This window comes from Triticum urartu, chromosome 3A (assembly GCF_056163025.1).
Source record: "Triticum urartu cultivar PI428250 chromosome 3A, HENAU_Tu73, whole genome shotgun sequence".
Taxonomy (NCBI): Eukaryota; Viridiplantae; Streptophyta; class Magnoliopsida; order Poales; family Poaceae; genus Triticum; species Triticum urartu.
The window spans coordinates 77,076,757-77,095,593 of record NC_141875.1 but is presented as its reverse complement, the minus strand read 5'-3'; the positions used below and the strand labels follow the sequence as shown (position 1 = coordinate 77,095,593).

The window sequence follows — 18,837 nt, the reverse complement described above, 5'->3', positions numbered from 1 at the left end:
CGCCTCCAACCTATTTAAAACAGGACCAAAACAATCCCATTTAACCTATTTACTTTTAAGCAAAATTCAACTGAGTTCAACTAAGCTCCAAACTTTTTATGGCAAGGCCAAATATTGCATTGCATTTATTGGCCAAGTTCCATTATCTGCAAAAGTCATTTGATGGTTTATTTAAATACAAAAACTGTTTCTGTAAAAGAAAAGGTAGAAAAACAAGAAAATAGAAGAAGGCCTAAAACTACTTTGCCGCTGGGCCTAGCCCAACAGGCCGATCCAGCCAGCCCAACCCCCACCCCAGTTGATCGCCCTGTTCCCCCGATTAGTCGCTACAGGGGCGAGCCCCGCCGGACCAGCTCGTCGGCATGGGCGAGGGGATAAGGACTGCCCCGCCTCCTCGGTCCTCTCCCCCTGCTCCACTCCCCCACTTCTCCCAGATCCGCCTTCCCTTCTCGTTCCTCACCCCTCCTTCCTCCCTTCCGCTCGAGACTTACCTTGCCGGGCGTGTTCGTCACCGGCCACCTCGCCCGGTCGCGCCCACCAAGGTCCCCAGCGCTTGAGGATGTGTCGAGCAGCCGCGTCGTCGTCGACTACGTCGGCTACATGGACGGGATCCACCCCGGAGCGCCTGCATCGCCGCCACGCCTCGTCTTCTTCTTCCTCGGCTCCGACGCATTCCGCGACGGTTCTGGAGCCAGCGAGCCTTCCCCGAGCTTCCTTTTGCACACCTAAAGGCTCCCGGTGAGCCGCGCGTCCCCTCCTCCCGTTCTCCTCTACTCCCGTTGACGAACACCCCCCGTAGCCACCGTCCCCGAGCACATCCGAGCTCTCCCGTACGCGTACGCATACGTGTGTGCCGCGCTGCTGCTCCTTGCTGATGCTGCTTTGCACCTGCTGCCGTCTCCGGCTACTGTCGCGCTATGCCGCCCCTGCCCATGCTCGGCTCGCCCCGCACGCGCGCCCATTGGTCGTTGCCTGCCGCTCCCCTTGCGCCCACGCGCGCACCCGCTCCGCCTGCTATAGTCGCGCTCACCATAACTGCAGCCATGTCGCGCGCGCTCCGTCACTGCATGCACCACGCCGGCCGTGCCCGCTTTTGCCTGAACGCGCCCGCCTCCGCACGGCCTCGCCGGGTCCGTGCGTCGCCCGCTGCGCTGCAGCCGCCGCCGCCTACTGCGCTCGCTAGCGCCGCGCAGCACCACTGCTTGCCCGTCCCTGGCCACACGCGCGGTTGACTGCGCCATGGCCGGGCCGGCTTCGCCGGTAGCTACTCTGTTGCCTCTGCCTGCTGCTATGCAACACTGCTACAGTAACATTCAGTTACTGTAGCAGTAGCTAGCTTTACTGACTTTACGCTGACTAGCTCTCTAAACAGCCCCTAAACAGCATTAAGACAAGTCCTAAGATGGGTAATAATTATATGAATGGGAAGTAGACGTAACAAGCTTCATTTTGTTTCATTGGACCTGTTTCAGATAATGCATGGATTAAATCCTACAAAACTCATAAAATGCTATCTTGTGTTAAAAGGAATAGAGTTACTCCCTAGCATAGTGTGTGTACGTGAGTGTGTAGTGTGTAGGCACCACAGCCGTGTGTGGCCGGCTATGCCACACCCTGGCCAGCCTTTTAATTAGTTTATAATTAGTAGTACTAGCTAATTTATCCAATAGTAGATTACATGTGGACCCACTAATGGTTTAGAGAAAAACAAATTTAAAATAATTGTCTAAGTCAACGACATGTGGCCCCGTACACTGTTCATATGTTGACTAGTTAATCTTTGACTGGGTCAACCCAACCCCTGGCCCCACTGTCATACACTATGCTAGAATAGCATTAGGAAACAAAATTATTTTACTGTGTAATTTCTAAATATAAGTAAATTCAAAAAATAATATAAATTAATCCATAACTCGGATGAAAATACTTTGTACATGAAAGTTGCTCAGAACGACGAGAAGAATCCGGATGCGCAACCCGTTCGTCCGCCACGCATCCCTAGCATAGTGAACACACAACTTTCCCCCTCCGGTTCATCTGTCCGAAAACGCGAAACGCCGGGAATACTTTTCCGGATGTTTCCCTCTTTCACCGGTACCACCTCGTACCGCGTTAGGGCACACCTAGCCTCACGCTTTGTCATGTCATGCATCGTCATGCATTTTTTTGTGTTATAATTATTGTTTCTTCCCCCTCTTCTCTCTCTAGACACCGAGACCGACGCCGCTGCTACCCAGTACGACTACGGTGTTGACGACCCCTCTCTCTTGCCAGAGCAACCAGGCAAGCCTCCCCCTTGATCACCAGATATCGCCTATTCTTCTCTATACTGCTTGCATTAGAGTAGTGTAGCATGTTACTGCTTTTAGTTAATCTTATACTGCTGCATAGCCTGCCCTTGCTACTACTGTTGTTACCTTTACCTACTATCCTACTGCTTAGTATAGGATGCTAGTGTTCCATCAGTGGCCCTACACTCTTGTCCGTCTGCCATGCTATACTACTGGGCCGTGGTCACTTCGGGAGGTGATCACGGGCATATACTATATACTTTACACTGTTACATTACCGGTGATACTGTTTGGAGATGGGGGCTGAAGGGGCAGGTGGCTCCATCCAGATAGTGGTGGGCCTGAGTTCCCGACGGCCCCCGACTGTTACTTTGTGGCGGAGCGGCAGGGCAGGTTGAGACCACCTAGGAGAGAGGTGGGCCTGGCCCTGGTCGGCGTTCGCGAATACTTAAACACGCTTAACGAGATCTTGGTATTTGATCTGAGTCTGGCCACTGGCTTATACGCACTAATCATCTACGCGGGGACAGTTATGGGCACTCGACATCGTGGTATCAACCGAAGCCTTCGTGACGTCAGCGACTGAGTGGCGCGCGCCGGATTGGACCGTAAGCCTGCTCTTGTATTAAGGGGGCTAGTTCTGCTTCCGGCCGCGTACGCAACGTGCAGGTGTGCAATGGGCGATGGGCCCAGACCCCTGCACCATAGGATTTAGACCGGCGTGCTGACCTCTCTGTTGTGCCTAGGTAGGGCTGCGACGTGTTGATCTTCCGAGGCCGGGCATGACCCAGGAAAGTGTGTCCGGCCAAATGGGATCGAGCGTGTTGGGTTATGTGGTGCACCCCTGCAGGGAAGTTAATCTATTCGAATAGCCGTGATCTTCGGTAACAGGACGACTTGGAGTTGTACCTTGACCTTATGACAACTAGAACCGGATACTTAATAAAATACACCATTCAAAGTGCCAGATACAACCGGTGGTCGCTCTCTCACAGGGCGACGAGGGGAGGATCATCGATTAGGATTATGCTATGCGATGCTACTTGGAGGACTTCAGTCTACTCTCTTCTACATGCTGCAAGACGGAGGCTGCCAGAAGCTTAGTCTTCGACAGGACTAGCTATCCCCCTCTTATTCCGGCATTCTGCAGTTTAGTCCTCATATGATACCCTTATTTCATTTGATACCAATGCATACATATGTAGTGTAGCTCCTTGCTTGCGAGTACTTTGGATGAGTACTCACAGTTGCCTTGCTCCCTCTTTTCCACCTTTCTATACCCGATTGCTGCGAACAGACGTTGGAGTCCAGGAGCCAGACTCCACCGTTGATGATGACTCCTACTACTCAGGAGGTGCCTACTACTACGTGCAGCCCGCTGACGACGACCAGGAGTAGTTTAGGAGGACCCCAAGCAGGAGGCATGCGCCTCTTTCGATTTGTATCCCGGTTTGTGCTAGCCTTCTTAAGGAAAACTTGTTTAACTTATGTCTGTACTCAGATATTGTTGCTTCCGCTGACTCGTCTATGATCGAGCTCTTGTATTCGAGCCTTCGAGGCCCCTAGCTTGTAATATGATGCTTGTATGACTTATTTTATGTGTAGAGTTGTGTTGTGATATCTTCCCGTGAATCCCTGATCTTGATCGTACACGTTTGCGTGTATGATTAGTGTACGATTGAATCGGGGGCGTCACAAGAGACTTCAGTCTCGCTAGTAGTTTCGCGTGGACTTCGATGTTTAGCTTGTTACCTCAGCTACGATCTTGTGCCCTCGGCAGGATCTGGTAGATAGTCAGGCTTCCTAGCCTTTTCCTTTTGTAGATGTCTGTACTCAGACATGTTAAGCTTCCGCGTGTGCTTGACTTGTATGCTCTGAATGTTGGGTCATGAGACCCATGTTTGTAATATCTGGCTCTTCGGAGCCTAATGAATAAATACTCTGAGTCGTAGAGTCTTGTTGTGATGCCATGTTGTATTTGCGCATGTCGAGCATATTGTGTGTATGATTGAAATGCTTGGTATGCGTGGGATCCGATAATCTAGTTGTTTATCCTTGGCAGCCTCTCTTATGGGGAAATGTAGTCTAAGTGCTTCCGAGAGCGATAGTAGTCCGCTACAGCCCGGTTCACCAGAGTCCTGCTAGCCCAGCACTATTGCCCTGAACACTTGACTGGCCGGCATGTGTTTCACTGTGTCTGTCCCTTCGGGGAAATGTCACGCGGTGACATCCGGAGTCCTGCCTAGCCTGCTACAGCCCAGGTTCCCGGAGTCCTGTTAGCCTAGTGCTACAGCCCGGATTCACACGCTGCTGACCGACATGCTCGATGTTGATTCACGTATGCCTGTCCCCATAGGTTAGTGCCGCTTTGGGTTCACAACTAGCCATGTCGGCCCGGGTTCTTTGTCATATGGATGCTAGCGACACCGTCATATACGTGAGCCAAAAGGCGCAAATGGTCACGGGCCATGGTAAGGCGACACCCATGGGAATACCGTGCGTGAGGCCGCAAAGTGATATGAGGTGTTACCGGCTAGATCGATGTGACTTGGAATCGGGGTGCTGACATCTTTGGCGAGGATTTTTTATTATTTTTTCTAAGGTATTCCGTGGAGTTTCAGGACTTTCCGAGAATATTTGCTTTCTGCACATAAAACAACACCAAGGTAATTCTGCTGAAAACAGCGTCAGTCCAGGTTAGTTCCATTCAAATCATACAAGTTAGAGTCCAAAACAAGGGCAAAAGTGTTTGGAAAAGTAGATACGACGGAGACGTATCAAGCGCTCTTTTTCCTGAAAAGAAGGCATGGGCGTTAGTATGCCTCTGAGAATAATGTCTTGCAATAAAGACAGCGCGCCGTACCGCTGCGCCGGTGTCTCAATCCGGACTGCGGGTCTTTTCTGCCTGCCTGGCCTCGTGGCCCCTTGTTGGCTAGTCGCCGCAGGCTCGGCCTTCTGCCTTGAGGACCTCCCCTACAAAACACGGCTGTTATACGGCAATCAAAAAAGCGCAAGGAAGGATCCCCTTCCAAAGTGCTGGGACTTCGGTCTCAGTCACCTGTGAGGCTGGAAGTAGCCCAGGGTAATCGGCTGTAATGGCCACCAAAGCGTTGTCATTACTCGATTGGTAAAATACCCCATCGATCAGCTCCACAGATATGTCTGAATCCTCCTGGGAGGCCGGGTCAAGGGACCGTCTAGGGTCCTCGGGTTGTGGAGGAGGGCTGTTTATCTCCTTTACAGCCTGGCGCAGCTCCTGCAATGAAATCGCTAGACTGAATACTTAACTACGGGAATACGAAATGGATGGGCGAGAAAAAGTCTCCGCTTACCCAGCTCGGAGGATTGTACATAGAAAATCCGCCCTGTGGGTTGACACGAAGGAATTCCTCCTCTTCTCCCTTGTACAAAGTGGATAAGATTTTTATTAGATCAGCAGTCGATCCCGGCCCTTTGCGGCCGTGGCGGGTGGCGTCATCCTCCCCGTTGAAATCTCACATAGGATGGCCTCTATATTGAAGCGGCTGCACCCCCCGCATAATACATATGGCCATGACCTCGATCATGGTCAATCCGGATCGAGCTAAAAAACTTATCCGGCTCATCAGGTAAAGAACGTCCCTGTCATCTTCTTCCTGGGAGCTCCATGGATGCCAGCTCCGGCGCTTCTTCAAAGGGGCGTTGTCGAACTCAGGAAGGCCGATTCTAATAGGATCCAGGAGGGGGACGTCTTCTATATAAAACCATTCTGAAGGCCAGTCTTCGGACGTCTTCTTTGGGGTTCCGGACAGGTATCCGGTCCCGGCAATACGCCACACTTCGGCTCCGCCCACTTGATATATCAACCCCTTCTGAGAACGGGGCACAAGGCAGAACAACTTCCTCCACAGAGCGAAATGAGCCTCACAGCCCAAAAACAACTCGCAAAGGGCTACGAATCCCGCGATATGCGGCATGGAGGCAGGCGTAAGGTTATGCAACTGGAGGCCGTAGAACTCCAGGAGCCTCCGGAGAAACGGATGAATTGGAAATCCGAGCCCTCTTACCAAATAAGGGACAAGGCATACCCGCTCTCCCTTGGAGGGATTAGGAAGGCTCTCCGCTTGCTCTCCGCCATTATAGGTGGCAAGCCCAGCTCGAACTAGGACCATGTACGCTGGGGGAAGAAATCCCTTGGTCTGAAGCATCACTAATTTGCTGTGCGGGACGGAGCATCTCTCCCAATCTCCAGGCTTGGGGCTAGGGGAGCGAGAGGAGGAGCTGCGTCGACCGGCCATGATGGAATGGATCTCTATCGAATGCGCTCCGATGAAGGCTCACCGAGGGAGGATGGTGTGATTTGGATCTGAATCCTCGTCTTTTTAATAGGCAGCTCATTCACACAGCTAGGGGGGTAAATGTAAAAACACCCTGACTCTTCACATTCGCTCGACACGTGGAAAGTGGCCATTATTGGGCGTGGAAGCCAAGGAGTGCAACATTCACACAAGGCCGGACACTATTTCGACAGGTACACGGAATTTGGAGAGGAACCCGCCTTGCAATGCCGAAGACAATACTACATGTCGGACTCATCGTCATTGAAGCCTGGTTCAGGGGCTACTGAGGGAGTCCTGGATTAGGGGGTCTCCGGACAGCCGGACTATATCCTTTGGCCGGACTGTTGGACTATGAAGATACAAGATTGAAAACTTCGTCTCGTGTCCGGATGGGACTCTACTTGGCGTGGAAGGCAAGCTAGGCAATACGGATATGAATATCTCCTCCCTTGTAACCGACCTTGTGTAACCCTAACCCTCTCCGGTGTCTATATAAACCGAAGGGTTTTAGTCCGTAGGATGACATACAATCATACCATAGGCTAGCTTCTAGGGTTTAGCCTCTCTGATCTCGTGGTAGATCTACTCTTGTACTACCCATATCATCAATATCAATCAACCAGGACGTAGGGTTTTACCTCCATCAAGAGGGCCCGAACCTGGGTAAAACATCGTGTCCCCTGCCTCCTATTACCATCCGGCCTAGACGGACAGTTCGGGACCCCCTACCCGAGATCCGCCGGTTTTGACACCGACACTCTCCCACTCAAAAAAACAATCCCGCCTCCTCGTCTCTTGTTCTGTCCCGAGGCCGAGCAGTCACACAGCGAACGTGCGTGGTGGCGACCGATCGATCTGATTCAAATCGATCCGTTCCTAAAGATTCGAAGCAACCGGCAGCACGGATCCGATCGATCCGAACATATGCGCAGCAGCATCCTTTCCTGACGGTTTGAAGCAGCCGACAGCACGGATCTGTTCCTCATTGATCCAAACATACACGCAATGGCGGCGGCCGGCAGACTGCCGATCGGCCGCACCTAACGCTGCAGGCTGCACCGATCACGCGTCCGCCTCCCTCGCGACGATACAGCGCGTCGTAATTTTCTCTTCCTCTCTGTTAGCAAAATAGCAATGTGTTTTTGCTTTTTTCTAGACTAGAATAATGCCCGTGTGTTGCAACAGGATATAAATACTCTAGTATGTTAACTTGTGATTTACCTATTAATAATAATGTTATTATGTAAATAAATGTTCATCAAATTCTGATCGTGAATTATCTTATATTTTGATTAGAAGTTTGATAAGTAAATTAAAGTGAATTGGTTCAGAAGGTTAGTAAATTAAGGTGATTGATTATCATATACATGGAAGGTTGGACGAAGGGTGGTGAAAAGAAAGGTGAAATGAGAACTTACATTCTTTTTAAGTAGTAGAGATTACAGTCATCTCTAGGTTCGAATATAACCCATTTCTGTGTTGTTTGTCCTAAATGTTTTTGTAAGTTGTAACAATTATGTATGAAATTATGGCTATTGGGCTAAATCTTATTTAAAAATATTTAAATCTATGTGTTTAGGCAAAACACGGGGCATTAGCTATTGTTTTAACTTGTTATTATGTGAGGTATACTTCATTGGCTTCACAATTTCCGATATCTCATCTGTAATTTTATTTGTTAAGTCAGATAATATGGACAATTTTCTTCTCAAAAATAAAGGCACCGCCACAAGATACTCTAGAGGACATGAATTGGGAGGAGGAGATTCAATATGATCCAGGCAACTAATTGTATTGCCTATTGCTATTGCTATGTGAGAGGTGCTTTTCAGCAGTGAAATTGGTCAAAACTTGCTTGCACAATCACCTCAACGATGACAGCTTGAGTGATGATGCTATTTGTTATGTGAAGAAAGAAGCAATGGAAAAGGTCACCAATGATCAAGTGGTTGAGTATTTCATGGCTCGAAGGAAGAGAATATAACGAAGGTAATTTTTAAAATTTCAACAAATTTAAGTACTTTGATTTGTGCATTATATTATGTTCTACTTGAAAATTGAGTTCTAGTTTTTACATTGTAGGTTATTGAACCTTTAATGTCTAATGATGTGTTTTGGAATTTGAGAATGCAAGATCTTTTCAAGTAATTTGTCATTTGTTTTAGCATTATATTAAGGAGTTTGACTGTTGCATTCTGTTTATAAATCCACTTATATTATGTTTGGTAATCCATGTTGCAAGCTATGAAACACACCTTTATTTAATACATCGTTGTTTGAAATTTTTACACCATGGTTAAGTGGTGCATCAGGGTAAGATTAGCTCCGGATCCGCCCCTGATCATAGACCCTATTCAATAAGTGAAACACATTAGTCATCCGCTCTCCGGTTGGGCGATAAGGGTTGGAGAAGGGCAATCATTCATTCTTAAAACCAACATTCTTACTTAAGCTTAAGATCAAAGAGTCAGGCGGAAAAAAGTGAAAGCTCCCCATTACCGTTTCTCCTGTAACTAGATTCCACGAAACCATAACAATCCTTAGAATGTTATTCCAACTCAGCACCTTTTGTTTTGAAATCTTGAGAAGCCCCACTTAGGTGCCAAAGGACGGTGATGGCGGGGTTCAGCCTCTTTCTAAGGGCAGTGAATCACTTGGTGGCGGAAGGGGGTGATCGCTCATGTCAGGACGTTTTGCCTTGCTCGATTACAAGTGTGGTGTGGGTCGGCCCAATACCGCGGCTCGCCTTGTCTCGCTTAATGTTACAGTAGTGTAGGTATGATTTCCGGGATTTTTTCTGCAAAAGTAATGAATTCAAAAATTGTTCGTGAATATGAAAAAATGTTTGTGAATTCAAAAAATCTTTTAAAAATGAAAAAATATTCATGAATTTGAAAAATGTTGTTAATTCAAAAAATGTTTATAAATACAAAAACTGTTCATGAATTCATAAGTTGCTCCTGAATAAAAAAATATGAATAAAAATATTGCTCGCGGTCAAAAAATGTTCATGAATTCAAAACATTTATAGTGTTCAAAAATTGTGCAGGAACCAAAAGAAGTTCATGAATTCAAAAATTGTTCGTGAGTCCAAAAAAATAGTCGTGAATTCATAAAAAGAATCTCATAGATTTGAAAAAAGTTAGTGAATTTGAAAATTATTCGCTAATATGAAAAGTTCATAAATTAAAAAAATCACGAGTTAAAAAGTAGAAATGGAGAAGTAAAAAAGAAAAGGAACATAAAGGAATGAAAGGAAAATGCTAAAAAACGATAGAAACCCAGAAAAAGTAGGGAAGACAACAGTTTTCGTCCCTAGAAGGTTCCAGCTCGGACAGTTTCCCTCAATTTGGTCACGCCACCCAATTATGCACGAATCCAACTGTGCCTCAGTGTCTAGCAGCACTACTCCACTACCCAGCCAACTCAGGATCGACCGCTAGGTGCCCCCTTTTTTTCTCTCTTTCTCTATTGTTAGGTGTGCATTAATGGGTTGGCCCATACGTGCCATCGCTTTAGGCGATCGAAGCGTTTAACACTCGTAGAGAGCGATATATATCATTTGTGTGGTGGATTTGGGCTACGACAAGCGGCGGCAAGGCTCTCCCCTGCATCCACATTTCCACCCGACGCATCATCCTTGTTGTGGCCTCTGGCATGGCAGGTGTGGTAACCATCTTCTGGTAGCGCATGTCATGGCTGGGCCGTTGCGCCCGACTTATGTTCTTGACTCACTGTATGGCTCCTAATAGTTGGGTTGCTTGCCTACTATGTGCACGCTTTCCATTTTGTGTGGTTGTGCCCACGTGTCCATGTCCAGATTGTGTGCGCTTGCATCATCTTCGTTGGCTCAACAACTGCTTTGGTGTGGATCATCATTTGTCCTTTTTTCTCTTTTCTTTTTAATCCACCTAGGGTATAGCATCAACCGTGTATGATCTTTGTGTGTGTATTGTGTTGGTTGTGTACATCCTAATCATGCAGAGGCTAAATGTGTGTACATTATGTGTTGTGTCTCTTTGATGCTATATTATCATTCGATTAGAAAGCCTTATTAATAAAATGTTTTGCTGGTAGTGGCAAACCGGAACATTTTAATGATGCTCTACAAGCAATGGGGGAGAACATATCCTTGGATTCGATAGTTGGTTCTATTTTTCGAATAGATACTAATGTATTAAAAGTTCCTTGAAAATATAATAAAAATTACATTGAGGTACCTAGAGCACCGAGCAACCACTATCGACAACGCGATGATGTCGCCGCTCACATACCGAAGATGGCATGACCTTGTCAATTACAACCTGAAAGTCTTTATGCATGTGCCCCTAAGGAAGAGTGCCCTGGAGTCGCATTTGTTGTTGTTGAACCCTTGAATTAATCTGAATTTCCTAACATCAAATCTCGTTGGCATGCACGTACAACGAGAAACCCTAATCTCACCTTCCAAAGATATGATAGGAATCTACGCTGGAGCTCCGCATACCGCCGCCAGCCGCTGGAAGTTCCCCATGAAGTACTCCCCCCCCCCCCCCCTCCCCCACAAACCCACCCGCTCTTGTACGTCGTCACGTCGTCGTGGCCCACCATGTTACGCCCAATGTCCAGATAGTGGTAGTTGATGAAGGCCTCCCTAGGTTTGTTGCTCACCCGCGGCTCCATGAACCCGTATAGGCCGTTGATCCACCCGGTGGCCACATCTGCCGCGCGGCCGTCGCCCGTGCAGCACCAGAAGGCCACATACTGGATGTTGTATAGCACACCCCTGTTGTGCGGGTTCAACATGGCAGAGTCCGGGAAGACGATGCTGAGCACGCCACCGTGCGGCTCCATGACCATCATCAGGGTGTCGTTCCACGACAGGTGCTACTCGTTAATGCTCTCCCACCCCGCCTTGCCCACGACACACCGCACGTAGTCCAACTTGTTCTTCGTGTAGGTGCTCAGGTTCTTAGTCCGGTTCAGCATCCCCTCCGGGGGGATGTTGATGTCGGTGCTTCTCAGGTCGATGAACGCCATGGTACGCACCCATCTCATCTCCCTATAGTAGGCCACCGTCGTGTCGAGCTCCAGGAAGAACGCGTCCATCTTGCCCACGAGCCACGGGCAGCTACCGAGAAAGAGGGTATGTAAGAACGTGTTGTTGCCCGACACCACGGCACGGATGGTGAGGTCTGGGAGGAACGGACTGAGTGTGAACGTCTCCTATTTGGCGAGGATGGCGGCAGTGGTCTCGTTGAAGGACCTGGCGATGTTGACCACCGTCACCGTTGGAGGCACAACGGAGAGCTTCAGCTTCCACGACACCACCACGCTGAAGCTCTTACTGCCTCCACCCCGGATGGCCCAGAATAGATCCGGCCCCATGGTCGCCTTGTCGAGGAGGTCACCGTCAGCTTTGACGATCCTGGCGTCGAGAATGTTGTCCGCCCCGGTGCCGAACATGCGCATCATCAGGCCGATGCCGCCTCCACTAAGGTACCCTTCCTCGGTGCCGAACTTACCATATTCAGTCGAGAAAATTGAACTCTTAATGGCAATAATAGCTTGCTTGAATTCGTACCTATTAGTAGAATTTACCATGGGTTCGATACCTAGGGTAACCCTTGGGGAAATAGGTGGGGACTATTTACAATCTGAAACCAGATCAAATGTAATTAGAAATTGATTTTGTGGAGAAGCGAAGGCGCTCGCGGAGCCCCGAGGCCGACCCATGGGCAATGCTGCCTGATGCGGTGTCCCCGACAAGGCCTCATAAGGAACAAGCATGAGACGACACCGCTTGTTGCAGTGTCACGGGGGGAGATGATGCGGAGGCTTTACGTGTTCGAGTGTGGGTCAGGGGGATGGGGTGATCGCCGATGCAAGAATTGGGGGGTTAGAGGAGCAGCCTGGGCGATGACGGCAGGGCGAAGGTAGCACACGACGGTGCCCACTAGCCTCCGGTGACACCAACAAGCTATTCGGTCTTTTCAGGTAGGTGGTTCAGGCTGGAAGAAGATATGATGAAGAGGACGAAGGGGTTGGGTTGGAGGGGAAAGGGTGCCCGGCCATTGATTTTCAATCCGATGGTTGGGGCAAAATCTGACATATACATCTTTTTCATCCATAATCGTTCCAAATCTTTATTCCTTGTTCAAGACAAAGACAATCTGACGCCCATGCACGCATTCATGCATGTTGGCTGGCGTACACATCAATCTGCACTCTTCAGCCATCACTCCTTACCACTTCATTTGTTTTTCCTTTTAAGAAGTTCACTTGTTGCAGGAAAGCCTAGACGGCTAGGAGCGGCGGGATGCTATGTTCGTTCCTGAAGTAGTCGCAAGGATCCACCTCCCCCTTCACCGTTGCCAGGCGCCAGAAGTTCCCCATGAAGTATTTCTCCCCCCAAACCCTCCCGCTCTCGTATGTCGTCACGCCGTCGTCGCCGACCGCATTCTGCCCGATATCCAGGTTACGATAGTTGACGAAGGCCTCCCTCGGGTTGCTTCTCACCAGTGGCTCCATGAACCCGTACAGCCCATTGATCTACCTGGTGGCCGCCTCTGCCGCGATGTCATGGATCGCGCAACACCAGAAGCCAACGTACTGGATGTTGTAGAGCATGCCCCTGCGGTGTGGGTATGACGTCAGGGAGTCCGGGATGACGCTGCCAACCACGCCACCGTGCGGCTCCATGATCATCATCAGGATGCCGATCTGCAACAGGTGCTCCTGGTAGATGCTCTCCCTCCCCGCCTTGCCGACGGCGCACCGTACGTAGTCCGACTTGTTCTTGATGTAGGTGCCCAGGTTGTTGGTCTGGTTGAGCATCCCCTCCGGGGGATGTTGATGTCGGTGCTGCTCAGACCAAGGAATGCCATGGCGTGCACCCAGCTCATCTCCCCGCAGTCAGCGGCTGTCATGCCCAGCTCCGGGAAGAACGCTTCCATCTTGCCCATGAGCCGCGAGCAGATGCCGAGGAAGAGGGTCTGGAAGACAGTGTTGTTGCCCCGCAGCAACGGCGCAGGTGGTGAGGACCCGGAGGAACGGCCTGAGCGTGAACGTCTCCTATTTGGCAATGACGGCGGCAGTGGTCTCGTCGAAGGTCCTCGCGATGTTCACCACCGTCACCGTCGGAGGGACAACGAACAACTTTAGCTTCCACGACACCTCGATGTCGAAGCTCTCACCGCATCCACCCCGGATGGCCCAGAAGAGATCCTCCCCCATGACGGCCTTGTCGAGTGAATCCACCATGCAATGGGCATAGCCAACCATGGTCGTTGCAGGCTAGCTAGACACGTAGGAGCGACGGGATGCTCAGCTCGTTCCTAAAGTAGTCGCCGGGATCCAGCTGACCCTTCACCGTCGCCAGCCGCCAGAAGTTCCCCATGAAGTACTCCGCCCCCAAACCCTCCCTCTCTCATATGTCGTCACGCCGTCGTCGCCCATCGCGCTCTGCCCGATGTCCAGATCGTGGTAATTGACGAAGGCCTCCCTCGGGTTGCTGCTCACCAGCGGCTCCATGAACCCGTATAGGTCGTTGATCCACCCGGTGGCCGCCTCCGCCGCACCGTCGTCGACGCGCAGCACCAGAAGGACACGTACTATATGTTGTAGAGAACATTGTTGCGGTGCGGGTATGGCGTGGCGGAGTTCGGGATAACGTAGCCAACCACGCCGTCGTGCGGCTCCATGATCATCATCAGGGCGCTGTTCCGCATAAGGTGATCCCGGTAGATGCTCTCCCAACCCGCCTTGCCCACGGCACACCGCATGTAGTCTGACTTGTTCTTCACGTTGGCGCTCAGGTTGTTGGTCCGGTTCAGCATCCCATCCGGGGGGATGTTGATGTCGATGCTCCTCAGGCCGATGAACGCCATGGTGCACACCCAGCTCATCTCCCTGCAGTCGGCCGCCGTCGTGCCGAGCTCCGGGAAGAACACGTCCATCTTGCCCACGAGCCACGAGCAGCTGCCGAGGAAGAGGGTCTGGAAGAACGTGTTGTTGCCCAACACCATGGCATGGATGGTGAGGCCCGGGAGGAACGGCCTGAGTGTGAACGTCACCCATTTAGCAAGGACGACGACGGTGATCCTATTGAAGGTCCTAGTGATGTTGACCACCGTCACCGTCTGACGCACAACGGAGAGCTTCAGCTTCCACGACATCACCACGCCGAGGCTCTCACCGCCTCCACCCCGGATGTCCCAGAATAGATCCGGCCCCATGGTTGCCTTGTCGAGGAGGTCACCGTTAGCGTTGATGGTCCTGGCGTCGAGAACATTGTTCGCCTCAGTGCCAAACTTGCGCATCATTAGGCCGATGCCTCATCCGCTGAGGTACCCTTCGACGCTGACCGTCGGGCAAACGCCGCACAGGAATGCAAGCGTGGGGCTGGTCGTGCCGCCGACGTAGTAGAGCTCGCCCAACGTCACCCCCGAGTCCACCCACATGGAGGCCTCCCCGGGATGGACGCGCACGGCGCGCGACCTCGCAAGGTCCAGCACCGTGAACACCTGGGCGCTTGATACGTCTTCAACGTATCTATAATTTTTTATTGCTCTATGCTATATTATCTACTGTTTTGAACATTATTGGGCTTTATTATCTATTTTTATATTATTTTTGGGACTAACCTATTAACCGGGGGCCCAGCCCAGAATTGCTGTTTTTTTCTGTTTTAGGGTTTCGAAGAAAATGAGTATCAAACGGAGTCCAAACGGAATGAAACCTTCGGAAACGTGATTTTCTCATCAGATAAGATCCGGGAGACTTGGACCCTCCGTCAAGAAAGCCACGAGGCGGTCACGAGGGTGGAGGGCGCCCCCTGCCTCGTGGGCCCCTCGAAGCTCCACCGAAGTACTTCTTCCTCCTATATATATATATCCACGTACCCTCAAACGATCAGATACGGAGCCAAAAACCTAATTTCACCGCTGCAACTTTTTGTATCCACGAGATCCCATCTTAGGTCTATTCCGGAGCTCCGCCGGAGGGGGCATCGATCACGGAGGGCTTCTACATCATCATCCAAGTCTCTCCGATGAAGTGTGAGTAGTTTACTTCAGACCTACGGGCCCATAGTTAGTAGCTAGATGGCTTCTTCTCTCTTTTTGGATCTCAATACAATGTTCTCCCCCTCTCTCGTGGAGATCTATTCTATGTAATCTTTTTTTTGTGGTGTGTTTGTTGAGACCGATGAATTGTGTGTTTATGATCAAGTCTATCTATGAATAATATTTGAATCTTCTCTGAATTTTTTTATGTATAATTGGTTATCTTTGCAAGTCTCTTCGAATTATCAGTTTGGTTTGGCCTACTAGATTGGTTGTTCTTGCCATGGGAGAAGTGCTTAGCTTTGGGTTCAATCTTGCGGTGTCCTTTCCCAGTGACAGAAGGGGCAGCAAGGCACGTATTGTATCGTTGCCATCGAGGATAACAAGATGGGGGTTTTATCATATTGCATGAAACTATCCCTCTACATCATGTCATCTTGCTTAAGGCGTTACTCTGTTTTAACTTAATACTCTAGATGCATGTTGGATAGCGGTCGATGAGTGGAGTAATAGTAGTAGATGCAGGCAGGAGTCGGTCTACTTGTCTCGGATGTGATGCCTATATACATGATCATACCTAGATATTCTCATAACTATGCTCAATTCTGTCAATTGCTCAACAGTAATTTGTTCACCCACCGTAGAATACTTATGCTCTTGAGAGAATCCACTAGTGAAACCTATGGCCCCCGGGTCTCTTTCTCATCATATCAATCTCCATCACTTTATTATTGCTTTTCTTTTACTTTGCTTTTACTTTTTACTTTGCATCTTTATATCAAAAATACCAAAAAAATTATTTATCATCTCTATCAGGTCTCACTTTCGTAAGTGACCGTGAAGGGATTGACAACCCCTAAGCGTGTTGGTTGCGTTGAGCTATTGTTTTTGTGTAGGTACGAGGGACTCGCGCGTAGCCTTCTACTGGATTGATACCTTGGTTCTCAAAAACTGAGGGAAATACTTACGCTACTTTGCTGCATCATCCACTCCTCTTCGGGGAAATCCAACGCAGTGCTCAAGAGGTAGCAGCGCTCGGCATGGGTCAAGTATTAAACTTACCATATGCCTCGCAAGAGATTTTCTTGATTTTGGCCACTTCTTTCTGCGACTCGGCAAGCTTGGCTTTCAATAGCTCCAGCTCCTTTAAGAGATCTTTATTCTCTTGTCGAGAAGTCCGTCTCAAATGTAACAAAATTTTGTGTCAAACACATGTCGATCCTTAATTCGGCCACCCGTGCCCAAATTAAGGCTTGGGGGCTACTGGGTTTCGCGCTTCTGATTTAAAAGTCATTCAAGGGGTACATCGATCTTCTGATCAGGTGTTGCCACCCGACCAGTGGTTCGGGGGCTCCTGCATTGACGATTCAATGCAAGAAATTAAATCTGCAAAATAGTTTCCGAGTTGATTACGATCCTCAAGTTGGTCAGCCGCACCCATCCTGGGTCTTGAGAGCTATTGCGCACCACATTTCCGTTCCTAAGTATGTTGACGAGCAAGTATTTGTTCCTCGGCCCGATTTTGCAAATCAACCTGAGTCTCAGAGGCTACTGGGATCAGCAGTTTTATGCTATCCTTCAAGTGAATACCGGCTGACACACACCTTGAGGGCTACTAGCTATACATCTCGGAAGATAATAAATTGCACCAATCAGAAATAATTTCCGTAACCCAAGGCCGATGTGGTGCACCACCTCGAAGCAGTCCAGCATAAAGCTCGGATGCAAGTGGTTGGCTCCCTAGAGGAATTTTTTGGCATTAAGCTTGGCTCAACTCCTTCAACCTTTTCCTGACCAAGGTAATCTATGACACCTTGAATGCCGACCGGTGTTGGGAGCTCAGATGCAAAAGACACCTCGGATGCAGCCCGTCATTGGAGCTCATCTGCAAGAGGACACCGCGGCACGTGAAAAACTTCAAACCCCGAGATGTGGCATAAAAATAATAAGGCATTTATAAAGGTTGGGAACTTAAAGGGGCTCCTCGGATGCCCGGCGTGTGAACTCCTCAGATACCCGACGTGTGAACTCTAAGGATACACCTCGGCGATCCTCAAGATCGGAGATGGTAATATTTGTTGAACCAGCTTTCGAGACCGATGACCGAAGACGAAGAACATTTCGGAAGAAACGAGGAGCTTCCGCAACTTGAAGACCGGTTCATGGGGCTGCTGTTGGTTTCCTGGACTAGGGGGTACTCACCACGTCGTCTCCTGTCCAAGTGGGTCGGGTCGAGGAACCCCATGGCGGTTCACTAATGGGCCACTTCGGGCAACCCATAATGTGTATAAGGAAGACTCCACAAGACTTGGCACACAAGACAAGGACTCCTGTTATCCTAGGCCTCCGGTATATTATATAAACCGAGGCCAGGCTAGTCAATAGAACTTCCATGACATTACAACTTAGATCAACAATCTCGTGATAGATACATGTACTCTGTACTATCTCTCATATCAATACAATGAAAAGCAAGACATAGGGTATTATCTCTTCGAGAGAGCCCGGACCTGGGTGAAATCCTATGTCTATGTTATCATCGCTCCAAGCTGCCTAGCTTAGGACCCCTACCTCGAGATATGTCAGATTTAGCATTGACAACGGTAAGGGCCTTGGTTGGACAATAAACTCATGATGCGGGTTGTTGATCGATCGTGACGTTATTTGGACGCATACCCCACATCTACACATTGAGAACGCATCATAACGGTGTCTACCAGGACTATGTTGGAAATCAAGACAAGATCCTAAGTGCAAGTATAAGGTTGTAAGTAAAGTCCTCATATCCATGCCTATTTCCATTATATTGATATCTCCATACAACTTGTGATAGTCGGTCCAAAAAATTGAGAACTCTTAACGACAATGATAGCTTGCTTGAATTCCTACCTATTAGCAGAATTTGCCATGGGTTTGATACCCAGGGTAACCCTGGGGGAAATAGGTGGGGACTATTTACAATCTGAAACCAGATCAAAGGTAATCAGAAATTGATTTTGTGGAGAAGCGAAGGCGCTCGCGGAGCCCCGAGGCCGACCCATGGGCAATGTTGCCTGGTGCGGTGTCCCCGACAAGGCCTCGTAAGGAACGACCATGAGACGACACCGCTTGCTGCAGTATCACAAGGGGAGATGAGGCGGAGGCTTTACATGTTCGAGTGTGGGTCGGGGGGATGGGGTGATT

General features: G+C 49.4%; 1 long non-coding RNA gene and 1 pseudogene across 1 annotated transcript; one reads left to right on the top strand and one right to left on the bottom strand.

The window, feature by feature from the left end:
* The first annotated feature begins 365 nt into the window (after positions 1–365).
* Positions 366–3,884, top strand: LOC147978650 (uncharacterized). Its single transcript, XR_015599605.1, has 2 exons — positions 366–738; positions 2,209–3,884. It is a non-coding gene; the product is annotated as an uncharacterized LOC147978650 (long non-coding RNA).
* Positions 3,885–13,889: 10,005 nt separating this feature from the next.
* On the bottom strand, positions 13,890–17,899 carry LOC125546679 (berberine bridge enzyme-like Cyn d 4 pseudogene; annotated as a pseudogene).
* Between the last annotated feature and the right edge of the window lie 938 nt (positions 17,900–18,837).